This window comes from Ornithodoros turicata, chromosome 7 (assembly GCF_037126465.1).
Source record: "Ornithodoros turicata isolate Travis chromosome 7, ASM3712646v1, whole genome shotgun sequence".
NCBI lineage: Eukaryota > Metazoa > Arthropoda > Arachnida > Ixodida > Argasidae > Ornithodoros > Ornithodoros turicata.
In genome coordinates this window covers 20,366,004-20,375,855 of record NC_088207.1, presented here as the reverse complement: position 1 = coordinate 20,375,855, position 9,852 = coordinate 20,366,004, and the positions used below count along the sequence as shown (strand labels likewise).

The following is a 9,852-nucleotide window of genomic DNA, read 5'->3' as shown; positions in this document are numbered from 1 at the left end:
CTGAAAAGTTACGGTTACTGTCTGTTACGGTTTCTTCTACAGGATATTACAGGAACTATGGCGGCATGTATCGAGTCCATCTTGAATGAAAAACTTACTCCATGTCTATGCACATAGTGCTCTGTGCAATAAATAATGCGAATAAAACCTTGTTTGGAAGCACTCTCTTTATGTAACGCCACTATTCGTTTCGAGTTAACCGCAGGCGTCAACCATCAAGGTATATTAGATATCTTCACAGAAAACGCCACAACGATCCAGCTTCACTCACGAATTGCCTTCCGAAAATGAGAGACACTACACGAAGGTAAGGCATTAAAAAAGAAAAGCTGAAGACTACTGGTGCACCTATACCTAACCAGATTGTACGCCACCAGTCAACGGATTCAGAAAGGGCCATAACATCAGCAGCTGCAGCTGACGAACGTTTTCAGCGACTTCGTCCTTTTCTTCATTCATCGTCCTTAGGCACTTGAGGCTTCGCGTGTTCGTCCTTTCTTCTGTGTTTCAGCCTCAGAACACCAATTTCCATCCCGGCATGTTTTGTGTGTCTTGTGTCGAGTTCCATAACTTAAAAATCGAGACTGGGGGGACAAGAAACGACAGCACAGACAAGGTCTCCGTGAATTTATGAATGTTATGAATCTATGCCACCAGCACGCTTGGTACCTCTCTATCCTCTCGTTTTGTGTAGAGTGTTGTGTCTAGAGTGTGTTGTGTCAGTGCTGTGTTCGTGTTGTCTTTTCTGTGTTCCCCGGCACTAGTTTTTTTTAAAAGTTTTTACCAAATAAATTGTGTGGAGACGATGTTGCATTCTTTCGCGGCACATTTAGGATGCCCCAGTTAGACCCGGGATCGGGGTTAGGATCTCTCAGTTCGTTTTGAACGTGCGCGTTCATAAAACCTGTCCTGGTCTCATTCGTCATATTTTTAATGAACGGTCATGAGATTTTGCCTACAGGTACACTTTTTGTTTGTCGGTAGCCGACATTAAAACATGTGGAAAGAAAACTTTTGGACTTCGTTTAGAAAACTGTGGTCCGGGGACGGTTAGCAACCCTGACCCTAGATCAACTTGATGATTTCATCATACATAGTTAGAACAGTGGACGTTCTGAAACGTCACTCACTCTTTACGTCCCTACGTATCCGAAGGAGCGTAAGTTGAAAGAAGCCATCGACCGGGGCTCGACCAAGAGCACGACCGCCACAGTTTTGAGACTTCTACCGATTATAGTCTGTCACCTCTACGGCACGGTACAGATAACACAATGGGACTGGGAACTGGGGCCGTGGTGTCGCCACGCACCGAACAGCGGCAGCAGCCGATGACACGGGATGTTTTGTTTTGATCTAAAGGCGGATGACATGAATCAGATGTGAATGGTCAGGTTAATCATTAGACGAACAATTCAAATCAAAGAGGAAAAATGTGTTTATTTTGGGTAGTCGTAATATCAGGATGGTCGAATTAGGAATAAATATTTTTCCGCTTCCTGCTGTCGGGCTGGAAACAGACCTCCAACGACGGTTTGTGTTGTAACATTTACTTAGTGACTTAGATTATTTGAGCAATTGAGTTAATGTTTTCCATGGCAACGAAAGGATTATGCGCAAGTGGAAAGCCATTTCTGCGTTCCTCCTAATTTATGATGATCCACTGCAGCAGAATTCGAGGCCGTGTTTCCACCGTGTAGAAGGTCTACCGTGTCCCTGCTGCTCCTGAGCGTCCTTCGAGTAATCTGCATTTTGAGAGTAAATCGTAACCAATGTGACAAACAAATGGTCAACAGAATGTCGCGCAGTCCATGCCTACTGTGTGAACAGTAAATAATTTGCAGAGGACTTCAGGTCATGCTGACCATACCTGTGCATTAAGAATGCATTCAGCAGCACCGCATAGGAAATTCGGTCTCAACAAAGCCAACCTACTAAAAGTAGAAAACTATGAAATTTCAACGTCGATATCCTAGAGAGAATATCAGACGCCATCTAAAATACCAATTGAAACATGTATGAATATTCATAAATATATTGCGGTACGCTATACTGTATTCGATTATTTATCGATGTCCGATAAAGTATTGATAGTTTTAAAGCGTCGATAACATCGAAAATTTGGGAAAATATCGATAAAAATATCGACCTCATTCCATCCCTATACAATATACTCGTATACGAAATGGAGTTGTTCGTGGTTCGTGAGCGTAGCACTCTTGCGTTTGGTGGGAATCATCAGCACTGGTATCTGAGGACTGTAGATCCGAGCTGACACGAAGGACCCACTTCATTTTCATCGCACTCAACAGCACAACAACATTTTATTATGATCTACTAAGTACTATGTAATACTGAGACTGCCATGGTTCTCAACACTTCAAAGGCGTTGCGACACTTCGATATATGTCGTTCAGAAGGTCATGCACGAATTGTGCCAGGCACCGGAGGAAAAATATTTATGTTTCGACATGCCGTAATTGGCGAGATACAAAACCTCGAAGAAACTTCGTGGTCGAGCACCGAAGTAATACACGGGCACTCTTCAATGATCATTGAACAAGAGCCGTATATATAGGTAGAGTTTGGCCATCTTTTGACTTTTCGCCGCTTCACGGGCGGAGCCTGGGGGCTTAATCGCTTCATCGTCGTTACGGTCGTTACAAGCTAACGAGTGGCAGGAAATTCAAAAAGGCGGGCGGGAAATTTAAAAAGGTGGGCACGTGATAAAACACGTGCACGGCGCTCTTCACACGATACGTGAAGGCCGTGGTTCCCGTCACGCGCAATGTGTCACGTGACCACCTTTTTGAATTTCCCGCCACTCGTTAGCTTGTAACGACCGTAACGACGATGAAGCGATTAAGCCCCCTGTTTCGACGGCAGAGTCGCTGTTGCACCGCCCAAAAAGCCTGAATCCAAGCGAAATCCGCTTATTAACCAACAGGTACTCGCCATCCTGATGCAGTTCACCGACTAGTCAACATGTACTTTTGTCGCGCTCAATGTACCAGGGTCACCGGCTTATGACCCACTGGCGCCTGTGAAATAGGGGCTTTGTTACCAAACTGAAAAGATTCAAGGACGAAGGGATCTCGAAGCACATGTATGCACGTGTCTTCCTTCTTGCATCGTGACCAACGCTTTGCGTCAACATGGCGTCATCGACAGGTTGACGACAGGACAACAATAGAGTGCGGCGAGGGCGGTCATTCAGCCGTGACGTCGCATGACGCGGTTCAAGTTAGGCTCCTCCTAATGGCCAAACTCTCTCTATAAAGGGTTCTGCATTGAACATGCGCGCAGGGCCACCAAGCGTGTAACATGTCAACCAGGCTGGAAGCATTGGATCCAAAGGTCTTTGAGAAGTTGACGCAATGCACGCTTGGTAGCGCTGCGCGCACGTTCAATTGCCGTTAGTTTCGATGATCATTGAAGAGTGCCCGTGTGACCGCGGTATTAGAGGAGCGAGAGCCTCGGCCATTCCTATTGGTTCTGGGAAGCACGTGACCTCTCCTGGGGCTATCCCACTGGCGAGATGTTGCAGTCGTATGATCGTCAGTGTTCGCGGTACCGATTTTCTACGCATTTAGGCTATTGTTGCTTTTGTGTAAAACTTGTAATGTAGGTTCCCATCGATTAAGAAACCGCCCTTCACGCTAATCCGTGTTAACGTGGTGTGAAATCTCACAACCCTTCGAACACATACGTTCATTCCTTTTGCACCTTGACCGAGTCATATCAAGGTCAGTAAAAAATTGGCTTCTTCATATTACGTTTTTTCATCACCCTGTTCCTTTTCGCACTTTAATGCGGCGCCACTATCTGTGTTCATTGCCATTCGTAATCAAGACAGTTTAGCAAAAAAGTGCAATGCAATTGTAAATGAGATCGCTGGCAGCAAACAACTCATTCAGACCTGCAAAGCACTGGACCGAATGTTCTGGATCGGCAGGACCAAAAACAGCGTTATGAAATGAAGAATCGAATTTACCTGTTGCAAACGGCGTCCACAGCAGCTAATGATGTTAGAAATCACAAAGCATCCAGCCGCGATCGCCACAGCACTGGTAGCTACGATAACCGCGCCCATCCGAATGACGAAACTTAAACGCGATGACACTGCGTAATCGGAAGCACCTTCTTCCCCATCCATGAGCTGCACCTTCGGAAATTGAAAGAAGGCTTCTGGCGAGGTGCCGTTGCTGCCGTAGCTGCCGTTTCCCTTCAGCACATCGAAAGGCTTGCAAACGAAAGGACGTTTTAATGCGTCAGCATTAGAAGCCACACTTTGATGAAACGCCGGCGTCGTAGCGGGGTGAGTGTTGGGTCCGTGTGCAGCGCAGCACGTGACGGAGAAGAGCGAATCAGGCTGCGCTCCGCAAGCTGATTCACTCTTCTCCGTCACGTGGCAGCGCGGAAGCGCGGAGTGGCGGCGCAGCTCGTCACCTGGAGCTGGGGCCGTCGTCATTTCGTAGTGATGGGCAATCCAGTTCACTTTGGTGAACTCTGTTCATTCAGTTCACTTCGGTTCACTGAATCGTTCAAAAGAATCTTTCATTCCTTCATCTCTCCGTGACGTCATAACATCATGTGACCGACTCCAGAGCCAGTTCGCTGAAGTCACGTGAAATTTTGCCGGCCCATTTCGGAATACGACGTCTGATACCTGATTGCGCATATGTTTTGTGGAATTATATTGTGACAGCAGCTACACCTTTCAAGCTTTCACGGCATCCGCTTTTTTGCCTATGTACAGGGTTGAACGAGTCCGGCATGTCATTGATAGGTGTATATCATGTAATACATGTGAATTGGATTGATGGCCTAGCACTCGCCGACGTGTTCGTTCAATCAATATTGAGCTGATTCTGATAGTCAGATGCCGGTCACATGTGGTCATAAGCGTCAAGCGAATGCAGGTTTGGGACCGTTCGACACTGGTTTACTAGATTCACAGCGGCGAACTAGATGGCAAAACCGTCAACTGGAGAAACGAGACAAATGGTGAAACGCCGCGAAAATGAACTGGAAATTTTCTTGCGTGAACTGTTGTGAACGAGTACGTTCGACGATAATGGACTATTTCATTCAGTTTATTCCCATGATTCATTCAGCCTGAACTGTTCATTCACGACCGACACGTCAATGGTCAGTTGCGCCTCGTCTCTGGATGTGTTCAGACGTGTCTCATGCGTTCTCCGAGAGTTTCGCGTGCGGCTGAGCTTGTGTTCATGTCGTGTGGCAGTTTAAAGGGACCATGAAACGATATTTGACAAGCCCACAAACATTTTTAATTAGTACCCCTGTTCACTCTGTGAAATATGAAGATGAAAATCGTACAAATTGTGAAAATATTCTATATTTACCACAGGCGTGAACGGAATTTTCAAACAAGCTTGCATACTTCATAATGAAATATGTTTTAATTTGACTTGGAGACAAGATTGTAACTAACCGTTTACACAGAATCCTACGAGAAATGTAATATAGCCGTTGACTGTCAGCATGGTTACCGGAGCACTTTTTCCCCTTTGAACTTCTTCTTCGTCGGAACATACCTTCGTCGGAACATACCTTCGTCGGTGACATTTTACGAGGTGCTGCGTACCGAACGATCCATAGACGCTGTGTGTGTCGCATAACCTCTTCCTCCATTGCTGATAATTTGCCTTTCGACATATTTTAAGTGATTTCGACGGGAGATATACAACGCCGTTGTTGTCCAAACCGAAACCATGCACCCACGTGGTCCGGCGGGGTGTGTCCTCCTCGTCGTTCACAGTTGGCTGAGAGGATTGGATAGCGATGACGTAAGCCCACTTCGAAGGCATATATCCAGCGGTCACGCCCTGTTATTTTTGTCTGGCAACTGCGCCCCCGTTGTACTGAATACAGTTAAAAGTCGATGTGTGTACGATAGTGATGGATCATGCGAACGGTTTCCTGGCAGAGTACTCGGAATTCTCGAAAATCATTTCATGGTCCCTTTAAACTGCAACGTTCCCCAATGGATCCCGGACCTTCTACTAGTTGCAATACTAGTCAAGGTATATAAAAATATAAGAAGCAGAAAAGAAGCAATTAGAAGCAAGAAGAACGCCCACTGCTTCTGTCCTCCAGCAACACTGATGACGTTCGCTTACATTGTGGTTGTTCAAGGCGAACGACCCAATAACGCTTTTCTATCACGTTTAAAGGAACAGTCTAAGACCGAGAAAAAAAATAGTTTGGAAGGTCCGATCACTAAATAACGTTTTCACGCAAGAAATATGAGCGTAGCACAAAAATATCGCGCGCAGCAGTCGATTGATTCTCACGAGTGCGGAGAGCTCTCTCCTACTCTTGTGGAAGACACGTGAGAAATGACGGGCACATCCGTCACGACGTGACGTTGTACGTTGCGTCCACTCCTAGGGCTCGGAAGTGACCTCGGCTGCGATCTGGCACCGACAATTGTCAAGGTGACGGCGGCCTCCTTTCGCGCGCGTTGTTCTGCCGAGAGACGCATGCGCATCAGACACGGCTGCCTTTCTTTTTTCTTTTCTTTTTTTTACAGAACATGGCGTCGGAAACATTGGTCGTCTCATCAGTCTGCCGCCAGTGAACTTTCTTCGATACTTTTCGGTTGCACGGCGAAGACACGCAGTGCAACGAAATCGGGAACTCGCGTGTGGATTAAGTTCAGCACTCCTCCAAAAGGGAATGGGGACGTGCAGGTGCAGCGCGACTGGAAGTTGCGATCGTTGAACTAGTTGCAATAGGTTGCAATAGGATAGTTGAATAGGTTGCAAACAGAAAGAACGGACTTTGTTTGTCTTGTGTCCCAGGAACAAATACGAAGTGAGCCGCGTTATGTTGCATCGCTTCGCGAACAGCACGAACCGTCACCCTGCGTATTGCCTCATGTGAGACGCTGGCACTTTTCGTTAGTTGGAGACGTACATAATAAACAAAAACAATGACTATAAGACACACGATGGCGTTCTGTTTTATGCCTCAAACCAACAGAACATAATGAACCGCTGTCTTTAGGAGCATGCCGTGTCCGAAGCAGACGAATTTTCCGTAGCGAATGAGAGCACTTTTAACGTTTGACGTCACAGTCAGTGGGAAGTGGCTTGTGGCTGGAGCGCGCGAGCCTCCCGCCACGGAAGCGATTTTATAAATCGAATTGCGCTGTAACAAAACATTGTTCAGCCGAAATATTTTACGAGAACGATTTTTACACACTGCTTGACAAATTAAAAACGGTTTTCAGCCATTCAAATTTCCTTTCCATGCTCCTTTAATATTTTGTAATGTACGCGTATCGAGTTATTTGTATGATGTCAGTCCCCAAGGATTTGGGTTCGTAATATGTTCTCTATGAAGCTCTGGACGATGCAGTAGAGTGCTTCAAAAGAGCGGGGAGCCGACATGTAGGATTGTTGGAAACCCTGCTCAATTCCTAAAGGAGGGTCATAGGTCAAGTTCATAGGGTCCACCCTGAAAAATATTTTCACTGAGCGATATCTTATTACTACTACGAAATCCAAGTTACAAGAATGTCCCGACAAGTCCCCCTCGTGCGGAGCAACATGGCCCTGAAGGCGTGGCCGGATCTGCTGCCGCGACGTAAGAAGTGCAGGGTGACGTAGCAGGTGACGTAGCAGAGACGTAAACGGAGCCACCCGATCGGCACTCCCCATCGCGTCCTCCCGGTGCCACAGAGTGACCTCAATGTCACTCAATCTGTTACAGGCTTCCTGAAGGAGACGAATGGTTAGAGGGCCGTACGAATGAAATAGTACCTCTCGCGCGCTACTGGTCGATTGCGATTTTTGCTCTCCTGAAAGAACGCGGGGTAGTTGTAACCCCGACGCGTCGCGGTCAAAAACGAAACACAAAATATGGAGAAGACTTTGAGCATGACTGAGATTTCCAACCTTATTTCAAGCTTAATCTTGCTCTGACTAATCCGAGTCTACAGTTTCTGTGTAGCTGCAAAAAGGTACTGCTAACCGTGTGTCGTGCAGGCCCTGGTGTGGTATAGCTGCCCTCGCACCCACGTAAACAGAAAAAGACATAGCTCTAGATCCAATGGATGAAACAGCGTCAGAACACATCACAAGAGAGAGACAGACAACACAAACGCTGTGTTGACTCAACGCAACAGCGCTCTAGACATCACGTGACTTGTACTGTTCCTATTTAGAACACGGTGGTGAAAGGATTGGCGTCTGGGGAGTCCGTGGGGAGTGCTTACACTCGGTGCCTTAATTTTTGTACCATAGGCTTGCATCTCGTTGAAAACATGGAAGTATTGAATATGAAGTACATAGAAGTACTGCATTCCTGAATAAAGAAGTATTGAAAGTATTAAGAGCATTTGAAGTAGGGACACCCCTCGCCTTGTCCACACGTGCCAGCGAGGACAGGTGAGAGTTCATAACACAACAAACACAAACAATATAACAAAACAGACAAACTCGAGCTCTATACATAAACGAGAGCGTTACACAAGATCAGGTATCAGTTCAGGGTGCCAGCAGATATTACGATTCTTTGGTTCGCCTCCGTTTTCTTCATGCTGATGAAAAAGAATTATGTTACGCATACATGGTGTATCGGGTAGCCTGACATCTGATGGTAAAAATTACGCAAAATAGAGACAAGCAGCATAAGTACGCTTTATAGTGAGGGGATGCTCGTGCAACCCTGGGCATAGTGGATACTCACTTCCAACATTAAGCAAGCACGTTTTGCATTGTATTTGTCTTGGGATGATATTTTTGCATGATAATTCATGTGAAAGTGTTTGAAGTCCCTTCATAGACATATAACATATTCGCTGTTGCCTACGGAATCTAGTCTCCAAGGCACCCACAGGTTGATGCAAGATCCTCTCTGAATTCGAGCAACCTAGGTTTGCTCTCGAAAGAGAGCCGCACTATGGCTGTACATTAGTAATCACATATTTCAGTGCCTTGAAAACGGAATTTCCTACTTCATTGTACTCATTTCTGAAAAGGCGAACATGTGCCAGGAAGGACTCCGCCTTGTTTGCTACACGTACAGAACCACAGGAGCAGTCTGAAGAAACTTTCGTATATTATGCCCTATCCTTAGCTCTGCCGACAGGATTGCTTATGTTACGGGTAATGCGTCATCTGCTCTTTCCTATTGACAGTACTAGAAATATGTGACGTACCATAGTTGTGCTGTGACCTGTGCTGATGGTTCGACGTTACCGTTGTTATACTTCTTCTTCTTCTTCTACCAATGAGATAATGGCCGTATACTTGACACTCTGGAGCTATGGTGAGCTATACTGGAGCTGCGTGGTCCTTCTTCTTCTTCCCCCTTCTCGTTCATTGGTAATGGTACTGTGATGTTACACCAGCGCCTCCTCTGTTACTCAATGCCTCTCCATTTGGTCAGAGCTGCCGTACTGCGCATGCGTATTAGTTCACGTTCTATCGTTTGACGGCGCCACTACCCTACACCCAGGTCCGACGGGCGCTGAATTCACCTGCCGCACATGTTCGTGTTTTGATGTTTTCTTTGTAATCACTCGCAAGCAAGTGCTTGTTGCACACAACGGAACAGTTGGAAGTAGTTTTCGGCTCCCAATCTTTCCTCGCTATCACTTTCTACCACTACTTTCGTAACGCGAAATCCGCAGGCACCTCGTGAAACGATACCCCTTGCTCCTTTTTCTTGGTCCCAGAAGTACAAAAATGGCAGAAGGCAGTACGCAGTACCGCATTTTTCGAAACGTTCGAAACCGCGCTTATCGAAATCAGATAAGAGCGCATAGCAGACGACAAGGCGTATAGGGAAGTGGCGCCCTCTACGTGCCCTCCGCGGGAA

General features: G+C 46.4%; 1 long non-coding RNA gene across 1 annotated transcript; it reads right to left on the bottom strand.

Annotated features, from left to right (window-relative positions):
* Positions 1-1,417: 1,417 nt before the first annotated feature.
* Positions 1,418-9,261, bottom strand: LOC135399655 (uncharacterized). The gene is made up of 3 exons (XR_010424376.1): positions 9,191-9,261; positions 3,992-4,240; positions 1,418-1,742 (listed from the first exon to the last, which is right to left on the bottom strand). It is a non-coding gene; the product is annotated as an uncharacterized LOC135399655 (long non-coding RNA).
* Between the last annotated feature and the right edge of the window lie 591 nt (positions 9,262-9,852).